This window comes from Mesocricetus auratus, unplaced genomic scaffold (assembly GCF_017639785.1).
Source record: "Mesocricetus auratus isolate SY011 unplaced genomic scaffold, BCM_Maur_2.0 contig_9523_pilon_obj, whole genome shotgun sequence".
NCBI classification, from domain to species: domain Eukaryota; kingdom Metazoa; phylum Chordata; class Mammalia; order Rodentia; family Cricetidae; genus Mesocricetus; species Mesocricetus auratus.
In genome coordinates, this window is record NW_024431695.1 from 437 (window position 1) to 20,797 (window position 20,361).

The 20,361-nt window shown below is 38.8% G+C and overlaps 1 pseudogene; it reads right to left on the minus strand.

Moving 5' to 3' along the window:
- Nucleotides 1–390: 390 nt before the first annotated feature.
- Nucleotides 391–18,692, minus strand: LOC121138249 (annotated as a pseudogene).
- Nucleotides 18,693–20,361: the final 1,669 nt, after the last annotated feature.

Below are 20,361 nucleotides of genomic sequence, written 5' to 3' on the forward strand. Positions count from 1 at the left end.
GAATGTAAAATGAACTCATGATTATAAAAAATTTTAAAACTTAAATATTTATAATTAATTTTACAATTTTGTCTAATTGTAATAACTAATCAGGTATTAACCTCATTTCACTTTGTTTATATTCATGGTGTACCCTTCATTAAAGATTGTTTTCCATATGTGAAGTTCCTAATGCTAAGAAACTTTATTGCCTGGTTTACAATTATTGCATATTTTTCTCCATGAGATATTTTTTCATAATTATGGAGAACAAAAACAATTCTTACATTTATGACACTTTTATCATTGATAAATTTTTCTCTATTGTGACTCAAATTACATTGACAAGATCAATCAAGACAATGGGAAATATTTTCACCTTGCTTGTACCTGTAGAGCTTTTCTGCAGTATAAAAATGAAGCTGGAAAACCAAGCACTTGTAAATTTAAATCATGTTCAACAATTCTGCTAAATACACAGTTTACTACATATCTTCTAATTGTTCTGAGATGGAGAGAAGTTCATTGCTCCTTTTCATGTCCCTGTGTTCATATGGTTTGCATTTTGAGTGCCATAAGACATACCTACTAAAAGAAGAGTAAGAAATAAAAAGGTTTCCACACTGAAATAATGGATTTTGTCTTTGTGTTCTTCATGGACATAAGGTACAGGGATTAAAGATGTACATATTCACCCCCAACTGAAATCATGATTCAAACACTCTATCTGACTGTACTTGGCAAAATCAGAACATTTATATGAGTAACAATAGCTTTACTATGAACTATTTGCTGATGAGAATGTGTTGGAAATATAATTAACACCTTTTCAATGTGAATAACTTCTGTAAAATGAGTGGTATGAAACTACATGGATTTGCAATTCTCATCAGCACACCTCTGATTGAGCTATGACTCAAATGGTGTTAAAGCAGTCATATGTTGTCTTCCTTCCTAAAAGAGGACTTGCAAACATAATGCAGTTTCTACCTGGTAAGGATTATGATCTTGTGACAAATTAATGATAGTCACTGTACTTTATGATGTGATTATGTACACTGATGCTTTTCTTTGCAAATTCCATATACATTAAAGTATCTTCAGAGGCAAATTTATATCATCAAAAACATAAAAATTACCTTGCATGCCTTTGAGAACTTTGATGATGTTCTTTGATATTATCATCTTCCCATTTGTAGCCTAAAATATAGCATCAAAAATGTATGATGTTATTGAATATTGCTTGAAATTTAACTGTCTTCAGTGATCCTTAGAAACATGACTGATTTATTTCCTTGTTCTTCTTCATTCTCATTCTAAATTACAAAAATCATCAATAACCAAGAAACAGTTGTCCCCTTATTATGAAGAGTGAAAGAAAATGCACAGAATTACCTATAGCCTTGAGGTTCATATAGGTCTCCAGCATCACATCTTTGTAAAGATTCTTCTGTGAAGGATCTAGCAAAGCCCACTCTTCCTTAGTGAAGTTGATATGCAAATCTTCGTAGGTTACTGCATACTACAATATGCCATACATGTAAAAAACAAAAGTGCATGATAAAGACAGCACTGTAAATGTATCCTTCTTCCACAATATACACAATATAATGATGCACTTTACCCATACTCTATGACACAGGTATTACATATAATTCACTTAAGAGGGAGCCTGATGGGGTTTAACCTCTATTATTTCTGAATGCTCAGAATGGTATGTTATATCACAATAGAATTACCTATTAACAGACACAGAGAGACATGCAAACAGATCAACAGACTGAGTCTACTTCAGAGAAATTGGACAATTATTTCACATAATTGGACAAATGTAACAGAAAAACTGTAAAAAACCTTCATATAATTGTTGGGGAAGTCCAGTGTATATGTCAATATAGCACTTTTGGCCAATAGGGAAGCAACATAGGTGGGAATAGGAGTCCAGAAGGATTGTGGGTATGAGAAACACAGGGAGTCAAGATGTAAATGCCACAGTGATAAGAAGCCCAGAAACTTTACTCCCATAAGAGAAATACTTAGGTTACCAATTATGGGATAAATACTTAAGTCAGAGCTAGCTAGTAAGAAACAAGCAAGGCCAACAGCTTCATAATTAAGATAGCCTCCTGTGTGTTCATTTGGGACTGAAGCAGCTCTGGAACCAGGCTGGCAGAAAGGCTACCCTTTACAATAAATAAAGTAATTTTCCATAGCATAAACAAATGTAATACAACCTTATGTCAGTAGTCCACAACAGGGGCATGGAGTTATTAGAGAGACAAAGAGGAAGGGAGTCATTATTTGTTTATCATTTAAATATTAATCATGGTGTACAGAGAAAAAGAATTTTCAGTAAATTAAATTGTACTGGTTATCAAACCTTTAAAATTGTTCAACATGCTTAGGAACTAGGAAAGTACTAATTTTAACTTCTCTCTTATTATGTATCACCAAAGTCAGAATGCCCAAAATTGAAAAAAAGTAGCATGTGCTGGCATTGAATGCAGAAAAGTTATCAACCATTTGTATGAAGGCTAACTCCAGATATACCATTATGAACCTGAATTACCACCCATATATATATATATATATTGAAGAAAGTCAATATACAACTCTAGAGAGATATTTATTAATACATGGTCACTGTGATTTACAGCTGCCAGGAAAAGAAACACCCTAGATTTGCATCAACTGATGAATGTCCTTGGATGGCAAGCAAACATACGTATAGTTAATGTATTAAGGATACATCAGCTGAAGGGACAAGTCCCCTCCCATATGTTTTAGGAGCCATGACAGGTTAACATGTGGTTTCATGAACTTGGAACTCCTGTCCTTGTCACTAGGAGGACAGATGTCCTCCTCCTGGCAAGAAACAATCAGAATTTAGCTGGCAAGGCTGTGCTTTAGGCTCTGGCTGTGCCTTATGGACAAGTGCACAACAGAGATAAGCAGAGCAGAAAAACCACCCTAGGAGGTCCTATGGGCCATAATAGCCACTTTACCAATTAACACGGGGCAGGTCATCCAAACCTGGAAGTGCACCAGTCATGAGACACCCCCGGACACATCCCTTATGCTGCCCTATAAGATCCCTGCCTCATGATTTCTTGGGGTCTTTTCTCCTGTCATCAGCTTTGGTGGATGGCTGAAAGGACTGAACTAATGGGGTTAGCTTGCTAAACAGCAACAGTAAATGACTCTGCTTTTTCACCAAAATGGTCCTCTTGTTGTTTTGGGGTTTCAGATTTTGGTCAGAATGCAGCAGGATTATTTGGATCAGATTCACAGAAACACATGCAAACTAGCTCTGAACAATAAATAGAAATAATGAAAAATAGGATGGCTTAGGGGTTGCTTCAGACAATAAAGGCCTTTGCAATCAAGGCTAAAGCGTAGTTTCAATCACAAGACCACATCAGAAGGAAGAAATTCCCTATAGCAGTCCTCTGGCATCCACAAAAGCACTGTCAAATGTGTGTATCTGGAAACAGTGTAATACAGAATGCACTTGTAAAGAGAAGCTTTTTTCTTGAGAGAAACTTTCCCGCCAGCCTGGTTCTAGAGCCGCATGAGTCCCAAATAAACACACAGGAGGATATATTAATTTGATTTAGAAATAAAAATAAAAGTGTATGATACCTGGACCAGACTGTATCTACATGCAAACCATCCGTCTCAGTTTTATACCTCTGAACAAAATCATAATACTTGGGTACAAGACAAAGTTAAGAATGGCAAAACCATTAGAATGTTTCATGATCAAATATTCCAGCATGTTGAGAGAAGGTTCAAATTATTAGAAAAGAGAAATGATAAAAGATAAAATACTTACAAGTATTTAGTTAGTTAGTTATTAAGTTAGTTACTTTAGTTGAATTTATTTTTGCTACATAGCACTGGCTGGCACTTAACTCAAAGTCTATGTCCTGGTTGACTTTTCCTTTATGTGCTGTGAGCTAGGATTATTTGGGAAAAGGAGCTTCAAAGCTGTGGCATTGTCATGATTAATAATTTATGAGGGATGGCCCAGCCCACTGAGGAGCTGTACTGTTCCTTGGAATGTGGTTTAGCAGTATGTAAGATAGCAAAGATATGTTTTAACTGCCTGTTTATTTCTAGTGAGAGGGGGGAGTATCGATTTGGATGGGAGGGGAAGATCTGGGAGGAATCAGGGACAGGAAATCCATAAGTAAAATTATATGAAAATATAAATAGAAATTTATAGAAAAGAAAATAATGAAGATAACTAAAGCAGCCAGGCAGTAGAGCATAATCAAGGCTATTCCTCCAGAGACTGTAATTTAGTTCTTGTCTCTATGCTATGGCATTTAGTTCCAGGCAGCCTTGCCTGTGTAACATAATGTGAATTTGACCTGTAAGGGAAATTATCACTTTACTACTACTAGAACTAACTTAACTCAGGGAGTCTAAAACCATCCCCTGAAGTGGAGATGAAGGACAAAACATACAAACAAACAAAAAGACAAGGGCAAAGAAGTGAGCACATATGTGGTGGATTTGATGACTATATATGGTACACTTTTGCATAAAATCATAAAATAATAAAGGGTGTCTAATGTAGGATTATCAAAACCAAAATAGTCAATAGCCATGAATTTTTCAACATTATTTTGATCATTGTTTTTCCTAGGTAGGAGATAAATAACTGCAACATGATGTGCAAATCTCTCAACAATAAATAAGATGAATAGTTTTTTTTTCTTTCTGGTTTTCAATAAAGGCTTACACTGTGTAGCTTTGGAGCCTCTCCTGGTACTTGCTCTGTACACAAGGCTGGCTTATACCTCAATGAGATCTGACTGCCTCTGCCTCCTGAGTACTGGGATTAAAGGTCTTATCAATAAAAACATGGCAAATGAATGCTTCTCAAACTCAGAAAAAATTACAAATTATATACAGGAAAGTACTGCGAAACTGGTAGGGTGCTAATTTTCCAGAAGTAAACATTATTATAAAATTAAGATTCAAAATAGGATTAGAAAGCCACAAAATATGACAATATGAATGGTGATTCCATCTCTTAAAATATTTCATTTTCCTTCAAGAGAAACCATTTCTGAAGCTCTTACAATCACTCAATTATAACCCCATTCTTTCATCAAGAAGGACATGTCTAATTCTTGAAATCACCTTATTCAAAGTATTGTGAAATAGAAAGCAACTTGCTTTACCATGTTTTCAAGTGAATATCAGATGGGATTAAAGAAACAATAACTTATCTGCCAAGTAGCTCTACAACATAAATCATTCAATTAAAACTCCAACACTTTCAAACACTCAGCCATGGCTGAATGAGGAAAGCTTTTCTGTACTTAATGGTTTTAATTTTAAATGTCTATTTATTGTAAAAATGTGTAAGAGGCAAATTTTGCTCATGTATTATTGTCATGCTCTTTTTTTTCTGACTCAAAGGGACTCTGAGTTAACATTAGTCAATTCAGAAATAAAACCCCAACAAGATAAATCACTGGTTTAGACGTGTGATTCACAAGAATGCAAATTACAGAGCACAATATGTCCACAAATTTAGAGGACAACATACAGTAACAATCTTTGGTTGACAGAAGCCTACAGTGGAGTATATAAAACACATATGAAAATGACAAATTAGTTGTTTGCTCTGCATTCATATTACAAACAATAAGTGTAACAGCTGTATTCATAGTGCACACTTGTAATCCCAGTATTTCTAGTACCAGAAGAAGGATCAGAAGTTCCCAGATACAAATTAGGTGAAGATCAGTCTGGGCTACGTCAGAGCCTGTCAGTAAAACTTAGCTAAACAAACAGTAGCAATAATGTCAAACAGAGACCACATTAAAAATATTTCCTAAGATGTGGGCAAAAACTGAGGAATGGGAGCAAATGCTCAGCAACTGAGAACACTGGTTAATCTTCTAGGGACATAGGTTTGATTTCCAGAATCGACATAGAAGCACAATGACCAACTTTAACCCCAGTTGCAAAGAATCTAGCATCTATGGATACAAGAAATCCCATTGGTACAGATATAACACATGCAGGCAAAGTTCAAACACATAAAAACATAAATAACAGCTAGTGTCTTCTAATAGGAAATCTGCTAAGAAAAGAGTAGAGTAGGAAAGGCTACATAATGGCTTGGGCTATAATAGAAACATAAAGGCGCAATAATAGTATAAAACAAGCTCCAGGTTGCATACATAGTTTCACTATGCTGAATTAGAGACAAGGGCATGCTTGGATCCTATACTTAATTTCTTGCTCTTCTCATTTTTAACATGGGCTCCTACATTCACTGCAAACACCAAGTGATCCTAAGTCCAGTGACTAAGCAGGTCTAGGGACATGACAAAAGAAATCACTGAGTGCCCCCACAAGGATCACAACCTGTTCTCAGTGGCCTAAAAGAACATATACTGTGACTGCAGGAAAACTTTCTGTCTTTTTGGGGGTAGGGGCGAGGAGGAGGGGAGTGAGTTGGGTTTCAAGCCAAGGTTGCTCTGTGGTTTTGGATGCAGTCCTGGAACCAGCTCTTGTAGACCATGTTGGTCTCAAACTAACAGAGATCCACCTGCGTCTGCCTGCTGAGTGCTGGGATTAAAGGCTTGCACCACCAACACCTGGCTTAAAACTTTGATTTCTCAATTTTATATTTGACTGTACATTTCTGGTACATTGTTACTGTTACCAAAAAGAAATAATAGCTTCACTTCAACACACATAATCTCTCTATATTTCCATAGCACTGAAAATGGAACGCTAATTTAACTAATCTGAACTTGAAATTCCTAATTTCCAACTGAATGAGAGGAAATGTCCATCCCAATGATCATGTACCAGTAAGAAAGAGCTACATTTGTTAGCAGATTTTACATTTTCTGCAATACAAAATCAATAATTTAGACATAGATTAGCAAATAAAAATAACTAGAACATAAATGATATTATACTGACCTCACAAATGTAATCCCAGCTGTTGGAATTTAGTATGATTGCCCCAAGTGTGAGGACAACCTGGTTTACATATTTGAAATCCAGTACAGCTACCCATCAAAACTAGCTCAAATATACCCATTCATTGGTTAATTTAATTTTGAAAAACTGGGCAACTATAATTTCTAAAACATTCTTTGACTTTTTAAGAAAAAGAAATAAACTTCCTTACACACACTCTCAATCCTATCCACAAGAAAATCCTGAGTTTTTATTCAAAGATAGGATACATGATACAAATCACACCTTAAAACTAAGAAGTCATCTCACAGGACAATTATCCTCCTGTGAGAAAAGCAAAGATGAAGTAAAAACTAACACAAATTATTTACTAACCAAATATCCTGATTTGTTTACTGAAATCATTCCAAAGACAAATATTCTCAGATATCAAACAATCATTTCTTTTTTTTGTTTTGTTTTTTTTTTGTTTTTCGACACAGGGTTTCTCTGTGGCTTTGGAGGCTGTCCCAGAACTCACTTTGTAGACCAGGCTGGCCTCGAACTCACAGAGATCTGCCTGCCTCTGCCTCCCGAGTGCTGGTATTATAGGCGTGCGCCACCAATGCCAGGCTGCTCTTATTTATTTATACATACAATATGGAGGAAAGCTGAGTAATAATGATGATTTAGAAGTAATTCCTGTAGACAGAGGACAAAAGGACAAAAACCAAACATAATTCACACAGGTCTGAATGAAAATCAAGAGTATTCTTCATCTCTGAATCTAAACTTATACAGTATGAAAAATGAGCAATATTTTATTATTTTACATATATAAATCATAAGCTGGACAGCAGGTCAGTTGCGTGTAATAACATCAAGAGAGGACTATCCTAAGGTAAATAAGATAATCAAAGCCATCTTGGCCTCCTAAAGATCATGTCACAAAATAAGTAAGGCTGGCCTGGAAATTTGGCCACCATGTTTTGCTATCACTTTTCAAAACACAAACAACATTAACATTAAGTGATCATATAAAAAAGATCTCAGCAAGGTGTGCCAGAATATTCTTTAACCCGAGGGATATGAAGTTAGAGGCAAACAGATGTCTGAGCCTGAATACAGCCTGATGTACTCATCAATGCCAGGCCCACCAAGGATATATGTTGAGAATGTTTCAAAGAATCAAAGGAAAAGTCAGGCAGGCTGAAGTAACCATTCATTCCCATCACTTGGAAGTCTAAGTCAGGAGGTTCTGTCTGTGAGTTCAAGATCAGACTGATCCACATGCAACATCCAGGGCACTGAAACTTTCATAAAAAGAATGTGTCAAAAAAATCAAAACAAAAGCCGGGCATTGGGGATGCAAGCCTTTAATCCCAGAACTTGGGAGGCAGAGACAAGCAGATTTCTGTGAGTTCAAGGGCAGCCTGGTCTATAGAGTGAGTCCCAGGACAGCCTCCAAAACAATACAGAGAAACCCTGTTTGAAACCCCCCCCAAATAATCAAAACAAAGTAATTTTCATGACAGCACAATACTAAAGTCTTCTGTACTTAAAACTAAAGAGTCTGTAAAATGTCAGTTTCCCCTACCGTTGCAGCTTAACAAGGTGCTGATAGAGACTCTAAATAATTTTCCTATGCCACTGATATTAAGTGGTAAATAAATTTACTCATCTTCTGCTGATAGGAACCAACATTTCCATATATTACACTTCACAAATATGTATTTTATGCTAAAACAGAGACTAGATCAATGAGGTCACTACTTGACAGAACACGCTGCTATATCACACAAAGGATAAATAACAAATTGCAAAAAATCAGTCTTGTGAAAATTTGTTGAATACATATATCCTAAGTATTTCTAAAATTCTAATACTGACTTTGAAAGTGTCTTGGTGGGTGAATGTGTGTGTATGTGTTTGTGTGTGCACATTTGTATGATATTTGTATTTCTGTGTGTATTATGTGTTTTATATGATGTGTTTAGTTTTCTTTCTGAGTATGTTTGTACTAATGTTTATGTGTGTATTTGTAGTGTGTCTGTGTTTTTGCATAAGGGGGAATTAATGCTTATGCATATGCAGTGTGAATATTTGTGTTTCTGTATGATAGAGAGGTTTTGTGTTGCATATACATGTTTGATTTGCCAGTGCATGTACATAGTATACCACATATGTAGTGTCCAAAAGACAACTTTCAGTACTTGGTTCTCTCTATCATGTGTTGTCAGGAACAAGCTTATTGTACTTGGACAGCAACAGTATTTGACCTGATGATTCACAAATACACGTGAATAAACTTCATAAAATGATAGCAGGCACCTAAAGTCTATAAAAGCAAGCTGTCCTGTGTGGTTATTTTAGAAACATACAAGAATTAACTCAGGTTTCATATTGATCCTGCTTAGGTCAACTTCATGAGTAGGGGATTCTAATATTGAAAATAAATTTTATTAAAGCAACAGTTGCTACATTTACCCAATTCACAATATCCACAGGTCTATATAGTTACAAACATCAGTTTGAAACTTCTCTATGGTTAAATATTACAGACAAGCCTTTGCCACACCATGGAGTTGGCAATTAAAGATGTACACAATATATAATCCCACTCATTAGTATAGGCAGGTGACAGTGAAGACCTTAAACTTTAGAAACCACAGCATACTTGTATAAGCTTATAAACTGTCTTTGTGAAGATTCCTCATGATGCCAAGGAGAGAGTTCCTCCTATGAAACTCTAGAGCTACAAATTACACGTATGAATATTCAAACATTTTACTTAAAATAACATGTTTTCTAAGATTATTTTTTGAGACAGGGTTTCTCTGTGGCTTTGGAGGGTGTCCTAGAATTTGGTCTTGTAGACCAAGTTGGTCTTGAACTCACAGAGATCTTCCTGCCTCTGCCACCCGAGTGTTGGGATGCACCAGAAATGCCCGGCTTAGAATTCCATTTTCTAGTATTCATCCAGTAACTGCTACAATTCATATTAACTAAGATGGTGTTGAGTAAGCTGGAGGAAGCTCTTCTTGCAATCCTGACAAGCACTAATTTAGTTACCATTTCTCCAGACTAGTTGGGTTTTGTTTTCAAATACCCCATATTATCCCCCAAATTCTGTGAATGGCACAATGGATGTAACCAAATGACATAAGTTTCTGGAGATGCTGTTATATAGCTCTCATTGCCTGAGTCGCTTTCAATCATAACTCTACAAGAAATTGTGAACCTAGCTCTCCAGACCTAACACTATCTTTTATGAATTATTGGAATACATGACTCATAATCCAAGCACTAAAAAGGAGTGAAGAAAGCTGCCATGAGTCAGTGGCATTCCTGGGCTGGATAACAAAACAACAACAAGAAAATCACATTTCAGGCCCATATTTTGTACCATTTTTCTGATTAAATTCTCGAGCCAAACCAACTCAGGTAGTGAACATGTTAACTTGGTTGATATCCTATGTCACTGTCCAACATAGTGTGAATTTATGCTAGAAACTCAAGCAATGAATAAAGGTAAATCATGAGGAAACATTGCTTCCTAGCCATCTCTCTTGCCTTGTTATTTTCCAGTGCAATGCTAGCTCTCTTACCCAGCCCAGGCCTACTTGCTGAGAAATATGGCCAACTCAAAGGAATAGACTTCACACATCAATCATAATCAACACAAATTCTCTCAGACACAGCCATCAGATATTCTGATCTAAGCACACCCTCAACTGATGTTCACTCAGATGTCTCTAGGCTAGGACATGTTGACAGCTGAGGCTAATTGGGAAAAAGACCATGTATTAGAACACAGTGAAGAGTCTGTGTGAGAGACATTGAGGCAGAAAAGGGATACAGGGGATAATATAACTGTAACAAAAAATATATGTCAGAAATTTGAAACAGGCTTTAGAGCCATGAGCTCCAGACACTGGGATTTGTACTAAATCATAGCAAGTACTGCCCACATGGTTTCTTTGCGGCATACATTTTAACCTGGAAATCACAATCATGTTAGGAAGGGCCACAGCATTTTATCCAGTTCCTCTATTTTGCTTGAACTTCTGTAATTTTAGCAATTTTGTTTAATGATGAGTTTAGTTCTGTTTTTAATAACTACTTCCTTTTTAAAGATTTATTTATTTATTATGTGTAGGGAGAGATCTATGTACCCTTAGTGGTGACCATGCCTCCCAATAGCTGTTTTATCTCCCTTACATTCTCCATACATGTCCTCACACACAAATGTATGTGGTCAGCTCTATGGGTAAGTAGATCTCTCCCTGCAATTCCCATTTTAGTCTAAAGAAAAGTTTTAGACTTTAAACAAAACTCAATTGTGCCAATACACATAATGCCACAAACATGTATAAAGCATATATACATAGAAGATGATAAAGAAATTATAATCTACCGATATGCTATCCCAAGAATGTCTATCCCATCTAAAACCTAAACATATCTGAAAGCGGTGCCTAAGTCTGAATACATCTTTCCAATTATGAATAGAGTGTTCTTCCTGGGTGTATGCCTGCAAGCCAGATGAGGGTACCAGATCTCATTATAGATCCTTGTGACCCAACATATCGCTGTGGGAAACTGAACTGAGGACCTCTGGAAGAGCAGTCACAGCTCGTAGACTCTCAACCTTCTCTCAAGATTATGAATTCAGTTCTTTACCCACACAGTTTATCAGTGGAGTGTTCCTCTACACAGGAAGTCTTGTTTTCAAACTCCACATGATTAACTCGAAGTGCATTGAAAATATAAATAGTAAACTTTGCAAGTGCAGAACTTCTGAAGACAAAAAAGGGACCACAGCTCTCTGTGTTTGGCAAATCTGTGTTTGATAGTGACAGGACAAGCACTAAGGGTGACTACATTTAATAGTCATGTCAACAAGGATATTTCAAAGCACAGTCCCAATACCAATGCTGTGCATATGCACAGCCAACAAACTGAACATACTCGAGAACCCACCAGCTGGCCCAGAAAATTGCAAAGTCCATGCAGGCTGTTAGGATCACAAAGAAATATACCGGGGCGGATTGGGTCCCCGGCTGGGACCACCCGCCCATCACCCATCCCCCTCCATCTTCGGGGCCGCTCCCGGCTTCCAGAAGAGCCGCCCACACAGGAAAGAGATCAGCCCCTCCAAGACCCCAACCCAGCGAGCCAAGCTTCAGGTGAGATTGGGTCTCTGGCTGGGACCACCCGCCCATCACCCATCCCCCTCCATTTTCGGGGCCGCTCCCGGCTTTCAGAAGAGCCGCCCACACAGGAAAGAGATCAGCCCCTCCAAGACCCCAACCCAGGGAGCCCAGCTTCAGGTGAGATTGGGTCTCTGGCTGGGACCACCCGCCCATCACCCATCCCCCTCCATCTTCGGGCCTGCTCCTGGCTTCCAGAAGAGCCGCCCACACAGGAAAGAGATCAGCCCCTCCAAGACTCCAACCCAGCGAGCCCAGCTTCAGGAAAGAGATCAGCCCCTCCAAGACCCCAACCCCAGCGAGGCCAGCTTCAGTTTCAGCTGCAGTAAGGAAGGAGACCAGTGGAAACAGAAAGCCCCCACCAGCACCTACTGGAAGAAGAGATGGGAAGAAGACAGAATAAGAGATCACTCAGCAATAGAAACACCAACACGACCCCACCAGAATCCAGGGATCCAACACCAGCAAGACCTGAAAAGCACTACATAGATGAAGAAGAGGAGACAGACCTTAAAAATTATTTCATGAAGATGATGGAGAGCCTCAAAGAAGAAACGAGGAAATCCCTTAAAGAAATAGAAGAAAAAACAAACAAAAAAATCCATGAAATGGGGGAAAAAATTCAAGAAATAAACAAATCTCTCAAAGAATCTAAAGAGCACCAAGAAAAACAACCAAGAAAATTAAGGAAACAGCTCAAACAGCTGAAGGATTGAAAGCTGACATAGAAACGATAAAGAAAACACAGAATGAAGGGATGCTGGAAATAGAAAAGCTCGGTAAACGGTCTGGAATTACAGATGCAAGCATCACCAATAGAATACAAGAGATAGAACAGAGAATCTCAGGTGTTGAAGAGTCATTAGAGGACATAGCATCGTCAACCAAAGAAAATCTCAAAACCAACAAATCCTTAACACAAAATATTCAGGAAATATGGGACACCGTGAAGAAGCCAAACCTGAGAATAATAGGTATAGAAGAAGGTGAAGAACTTCAACTAAAAGGTACAGAAAACATATTCAACAAAATCATAGAAGAAAACTTCCCTAACCTAAAGAAAGATATGCCTATGAAAGTACAAGAATCTTACAGAACACCAAATAGGCTTGACCAGAAAAAGAAGTCACCTCGCCATATAATAATCAAAACATCAAACCTACAGAGCAAAGAGAAAATATTCAGAGCAGCTAAAGAAAAAGGCCAAGTAACATATAAAGGCAGACCTATCCGAATTACACCTGACTTCTCAATGGAAACGATGAAAGCCAGAAGATCCTGGTCAGATGTCCTACAAACGCTAAGGGAACAAGAATGCCAGCCCAGACTACTATATCCAGCAAAGCTCTCAATTACCATAGATGGAGAAAACAAAATATTCCATGACAAAGCCAGATGTAAACAATATGTATCCATGAATCCAGCTCTACAGAAAATGCTAGAAGGAAAACCTAGAGCCAAGGAAGATAACTACATTCACAAAGACACAGGCAATATATAATCATACTTTACAAAACACTAAAAGAAAAAGGGAGGAGAAACTACACAAAATAACTTCACTAACAATAAATCAAGCGCAAACAAGGATCACCAATCAATGGTCATTAATATCCCTCAATGTCAATGGCCTCAACTTACCTATAAAAAGACACAGACTAGCAGAATGGATACGAAGACAGAACCCTTCCTTCTGCTGCATACAAGAAACACATCTCAACACCAAAGACAGACGTTATCTCAGAGTAAAGGGCTGGGAAAAGATCTTCCAATCAAACGGCCCCAAGAAACAAGCCGGCGTAGCAATCCTAATATCTAACAAATTAGGCTTCAAATTAAAATCAATCAAAAGAGATGAAGAAGGGCACTTCATATTCATCAAAGGAAAAATACATCAAGACGAAGTCTCGATTTTAAATATCTACGCCCCAAATACAAAGGCACCTACATTCGTGAAAGAAACATTACTAAAGCTCAAAATGCACATAAAATCTCACACACTAATAGTAGGAGACTTCAACACTCCGCTCTCACCGCTAGATAGGACCTCCAGACAGAAACTTAACAAAGAAACAAAAGAATTAATAGAAGTTATGACCCAACTGGGTTTAACAGACATCTATAGAACATTCCACCCAAATACAAAGGGATATACCTTCTTCTCGGCACCACATGGAACCTTCTCTAAAATTGACCACATAATAGGAAACATAGCAAATCTCCATAGATACAAAAAAATTGGAATAACCCCCTGCATCTTATCAGACCACCATGCATTAACATTAGAATTCAACAATAACACAAATCGCAGAAACCCTACAAACTCATGGAGATTGAACAATGCACAATTGCACCATCCCTGGGTAAAGGAACAAATAAAAAAGAAATTAAAGACTTCCTCGATTTCAATGAGAATGAAGACACAACATACACAAACTTATGGGACACTTTGAAAGCAGTGCTGAGAGGAAAGTTTATAGCACTAAGTGCCCACATGAAAAAACTGGAGAACAGTCATACTAGAGAATTAATAGCACAGCTGAATGTTCTAGAACAAAAAGAAGCAAACTCCCCCAGGAGGAGTAGATGCCAGGAAATAATCAAATTGAGGGCTGAAATCAATCAAGTAGAAACCAGGAAAACATTGAGAAGAATCAATGAAACAAAGAGTTGGTTCTTTGAGAAAATCAACAAAATAGACAAACCTCTGTCCAAACTGACCAAAAGACAGAGAGAGAACATGCTAATTAACAAAATCAGGGATGAGAAAGGGGACATAACAACGGACTCTGAGGAAATCAAGAGAATCATCAGGGCATACTTTGAAAATCTGTACTCCACAAAATTTGAAAATTTAAAGGAAATGGACAATTTCCTGGATAGATATCACTTGCCAAAACTAAATCAAGAACAGATAAATAATCTAAACAGACCTATAACCCCTAATGAAATAGAAGCAGTCATCAAAAGTCTCCCAAACAATAAAAGCCCAGGCCCAGATGGCTTCAGTGCAGAATTCTACCAGAAATTCAAAGAAGAGCTCATTCCAATACTCGTCAAAGTATTCCACACTATAGAAGCAGGAGGCTCACTGCCAAACTCTTTCTACGAGGCTACAATTACCTTGATACCCAAGCCACACAAAGACACAACTAAGAAAGAGAACTATAGACCAATTTCCCTCATGAACATTGATGCAAAAATACTCAATAAAATACTTGCAAACCGGATTCAAGAACACATCAGAAAAATCATCCACCATGATCAAGTAGGCTTCATTCCAGGAATGCAGGGATGGTTCAACATTAGAAAATCTATCAATGTAATCCACCATATTAACAATCTGCGAAAGAAAAACCACATGATCATCTCACTAGATGCTGAAAAAGCCTTTGACAAAATCCAGCACCCCTTCATGATAAAGGTCCTAGAGAGATCAGGGATAACAGGAATGTACCTGAATATAATAAAAGCAATATACAGTAAACCAACAGCTAACATCAAACTAAATGGAGAGAAACTCAAAGCAATTCCTCTAAAATCAGGAACAAGACAAGGCTGTCCACTCTCTCCATATCTCTTCAATATTGTACTTGAAATTCTAGGTACAGCAATAAGACAACAAAAGGAGATAAAGGGGATACAAATAGGAAAAGAAGAAGTCAAACTTTCATTATTTGCAGATGATATGATAGTTTACATAAGTGACCCAAAAAACTCCGCAAGGTTACTCCTAGAGCTGATAAACACCTTCAGCAATGTGGCAGGATACAAGGAAAACTCAAAAAAATCAGTGGCCCTATTGTATACAGATGATGAAGTGACTGAGAAAGAAATCAGAGAAACATCACCTTTTACAATAGCCAAAAACAGCATCAAATATCTGGGGATAATGTTAACCAAGGAAGTGAAAGACCTGTATATCAAGAACTTTGTGTCTTTGAAGAAAGAAATCAAAGAAGATACCAGAAAATGGAAAGATCTCCCATGCTCTTGGATTGGTAGGATCAACATAATAAAAATGGCAATCTTGCCAAAAGCAGTCTATAGATTCAATGCAATCCCTATCAAAATTCCATCACAATTCTTCAAGGACCTGGAAAGAACATTAATCAACTTTATATGGAAAAACAAAAGGCCCAGGATAGCCAAAACATCCCTATACAATAAAGGAACTTCAGGAGGCATCACCATACCTGACTTCAAGCTCTATTATAGAGCTATAGTCCTGAAAACAGCTTGGTATTGGCACAAAAATAGGCAGGTAGACCAATGGAACCGAATCGAAAGTCCTAATTTTAACCCACACACCTATGAACACCTGATTTTTGACAAAGAAGCTAAAACTGTACAGTGGAAAAAAGAAAGCATCTTCAACAAATGGTGCTGGCATAACTGGGTAGTGGTATGCAGAAGACTGCAGATAGATCCATGTTTATCGCCTTGTACAAAACTTAAGTCCAAATGGATCAAAGATCTCAACATACATCCAGCCACACTGAAACTTTTAGAAGAGAAAGTGGGAGATACTCTTCAACGAGTTGGTACAGGAGACCACTTCCTAAACATAACACCAGTGGCACAGGCACTGAGATCGACAATTAACAAATGGGACCTTCTGAAACTAAAAAGCTTCTGTAAGGCAAAGGACACAATCAAAAAGACAAAAAGGCAGGCCACAGAATGGGAAAAGATATTCACTAACCCTACATCTGACAGAGGGCTAATCTCCAAAATTTACAAAGAACTCAAGAAACAAGCCTCCAAAACACCAAAGGATCCACTTGAAAGGTGGGGTACAGAGCTAAATAGAGAATTCTCAGTAGAGGAGGCTAAAATGGCCAAGAGACACTTAAGAACGTGCTCAACATCCTTAGCCATCAGGGAAATGCAAATCAAAACAACTCTGAGATACCATCTTACTCCTGTCAGAATGGCTAGAATCAAAAACACCGAAGACAATTTATGCTGGAGGGGATGTGGAGAGAGAGGAACACTCCTCCACTGCTGGTGGGAATGCCAACTCATACAGCCTCTTTGGAAATCAGTATGGAGATTCCTCAGGAAAATGGGAATTAATCTACCACTAGACCCAGCAATTCCACTCTTAGGCATTTATCCAAATGAGGCAGGTTCATACAACAAGGGCATCTGCTCCACTATGTTCATAGAAGCATTGTTTGTAATAGCCAGAACCTGGAAGCAACCTAGATGCCCCTCAACTGAAGAGTGGATAGAGAAAATGTGGTACATTTACACAATGGAGTATTACTCAGCAGGAAAAAACAATGGAATCTTGAAATTCACAGGGAAATGGATAGCACTGGAAGAAACCATCCTGAGTGAGGTAACCCAGTCGCAAAAAGACAAACATGGTATGTACTCACTCATATATGGATTTTAGATATGGATCAGGATAGTGCCAGTCTGCACTTCCACAGATAGAGAGTCTGGGAAACAGGAAAGAACCTAAAAGATATGCATATATTCATAGTACCCAAGAGAAGAGGATGGAGACAAGATCCTCTGAATGGATGGGGAACAGGGCGAGGGGGGGGTAGTGGGACCTGGGAAGAATAGAGGGGGTAAAGAGGAAGGGAGTTGGTCATGGGGGAACAGAAATTTGAGGGGGTGGGGGTAGAATAGGGGGAAGAGGGAATCATAGGATCGAAGACAGATCAGGCACCAGAGTGACCTTGAGTGATCTAAAGGTATAACATCAATTGGCAAGCTAAGCAATAGTGGAAGGACCACCTCGAATGCCCATTCCTGATAATGAACTTGATGTCTATAACTATCCGGGAGCCTTCATCCTGTGACTGATGGAAGCAGAGGCAAACACACAATTAAGCACTGAACTGAACCCAAGGAACCCAGTGACAGAGAGAGAGGAATGATGAGCAAATTGGCAAAGAATGGGCTGGCAAAACCAGCAGAGACAGCTGATCTGGACAGGGGAGTGCTCTTGGACCCCAGACCGACAGTGGGGAGGCCAGAATGGGACTGATCTGGACCCCCCAAATGTGAGTGTCAGTGAGAAGGCCTGGACAACCTATGGGGCTCTGAGCTGTGGATCAGTGTCTATTCCTGGTATACAATCTGTCTTCATGTGCCTATAGCACAAAGAGAGATGCTCTCTCAGCCTGGACTCTTAGGGGAGTGCCTTGACCCTACCAAGAGTAAAATGATAGACTCTAGACATCCCCTATGTGGAAGGATTTGGCAATAGGGTGGGAGGGAGGGTGGAAGGGGAGTGCGGGAGGAGGGGAGGGAGAGGGAACTGGGATTGACATGTAAAACAAGCTATTTAAAATTAAAATAAAAAAAATTTGAAAAAAAAAAGAAATATACCGGGGCATACAGGACCATTAGGATCATGGAGGACAATGCAAGACCAGGCAGGAACATGGCAAACTCTGCTTCTGGGCTCTTATTCCTACCCAGCCTTAGGAAGACACTCTGCACTGGTTCCCATGGCTCGACTCGGCACTTCTCGCCGTCTGGGGATGGAAGCCCCAAGCTTACCATTCCATGGTTTTCAAGCTCCTCTTGGCTCAGCTCCATGCAGTAGCTCTCACAGAACAGCACACAAGACCAACGAAAGAGTTTCTCTGCAAAGCCAAGCCTGAAGATTGTGGCAGAAAGGAACCAGCACAACTTCCGACTGGCAGATCGCCTTGAGTGACTGATTGTTTAGTGAAGCCTGAGTAACAAGAGTTCCTCCCATAGGTTCACACTGTGCTTTAAGAGACAGCCCATTGGTTCCTGGACAAAGACCTTTTCTTTTCTTTTTTTTTTTTGTTTTTCGAGACAGGGTCTCTCTGTGGCTTTGGAGGCTGTCCTGGAACTTGCTCGGTAGACCAGGCTGGTCTCAAACTCATAGTAATCTGCCTGCCTTTGCCTCCTGAGTGCTGGGATTAAAGGCGTGTGCCACCAACGCCCCTGGCTGACAAAGACCTTTTCTGAGTCAGCACAGATGTGCATTTCAATAGCATTTGCATCTGGTTGGAAATGCAGACCCTGATCTCCAAAGGTACTTACTCTTCGTTGTTCTTAAAACCGAGTAGCTAGCAAACTTTTACAGTTCTCTATACTGTGTGTAGTGCAGTGAATTTCTGTCACACTGGTGAAAGAGCAGCCAAAATATCAACAACTAAAGAGTGATTTCAAAAGCCAGGTGGTGATGGCGTATGTCTTTAAACCCAGTACTGAGGAGGCAGAGGCAGGCAGATCTCTGTGAGATAGAGACCAGCCTAGTCTTCAAAAGCCAGTTCTAGGACAGACTCCAAAGGAATACAAAGAAACCCTGTATTGAAATACCTCCCCAATAAATAAATAAATGATTTCAGTAACTGCTGAGCCAAGAGGAGCTGAGAGGTTTGTTATATGGCTTCACACTGAGTAAGGTGACATGAACTTGCTATTTATCCAGTTGAAATAGGGACATCAGACAACCAGGAAAGAAACTCAGGAACCAGATCACAAGCAAGAAAATGGGACTTTCTCCCATCAGAAAGCTGGATAGGCACCATTGCTTTAGGTGTTACATTCCTTACATTCCTGAAATTCAGAGCATACTGTTGAAAAATGAATAGTACTGCAGAGTAACCCTCATGGAATGTTTAATATTTAGAGAATAATGGAGCAAGGAAAAACCATGTTTAAGGTCACCATTGTGATCCAGTACAACTTCCTCAGTGAGAAGTTGAAACAATAAATAAAAACCACAATTGCATTATTCATGGTTCTCTACATGAACAGGACTGGTAGAATGAATCACTACACATGTGTGGAAATGGATTTATTAGAGTGTCTTAGGTGTTGGTCCAGATAGTCCAGAAATGGATGCCTTCCCATAAAGATTTGAAGAATCCAGGAGTTGTTCTCATCATGGGGCTGAATATCTCAGCTGGTCTTCGATATACACCAAACACTCAAGGAAATGGCTGTAATTGTGATAAAGGAATGAATATATTAGCCAGGGCTGAGGAAAAACAGAGAAAGAGAGAGCTTCCTTCTACAATATCCTTTCTATAGGTAGTAGGCTGCCACCAGCAAGTCTGACCCAGATTAAGGATGGATCTTAATCTTCAGTTTTGTTTGCTTGTTTGTTTTGTTTTGATGTTTTCAAGACAGGGGTTTTCTATGCCTCCATGGAACTCATTCTGTGTTCCAGAGCCTGCAGATCGCCTGGGAACTGCACAGAGCTCCCAATCCCGGCGGGAGCCAAGCA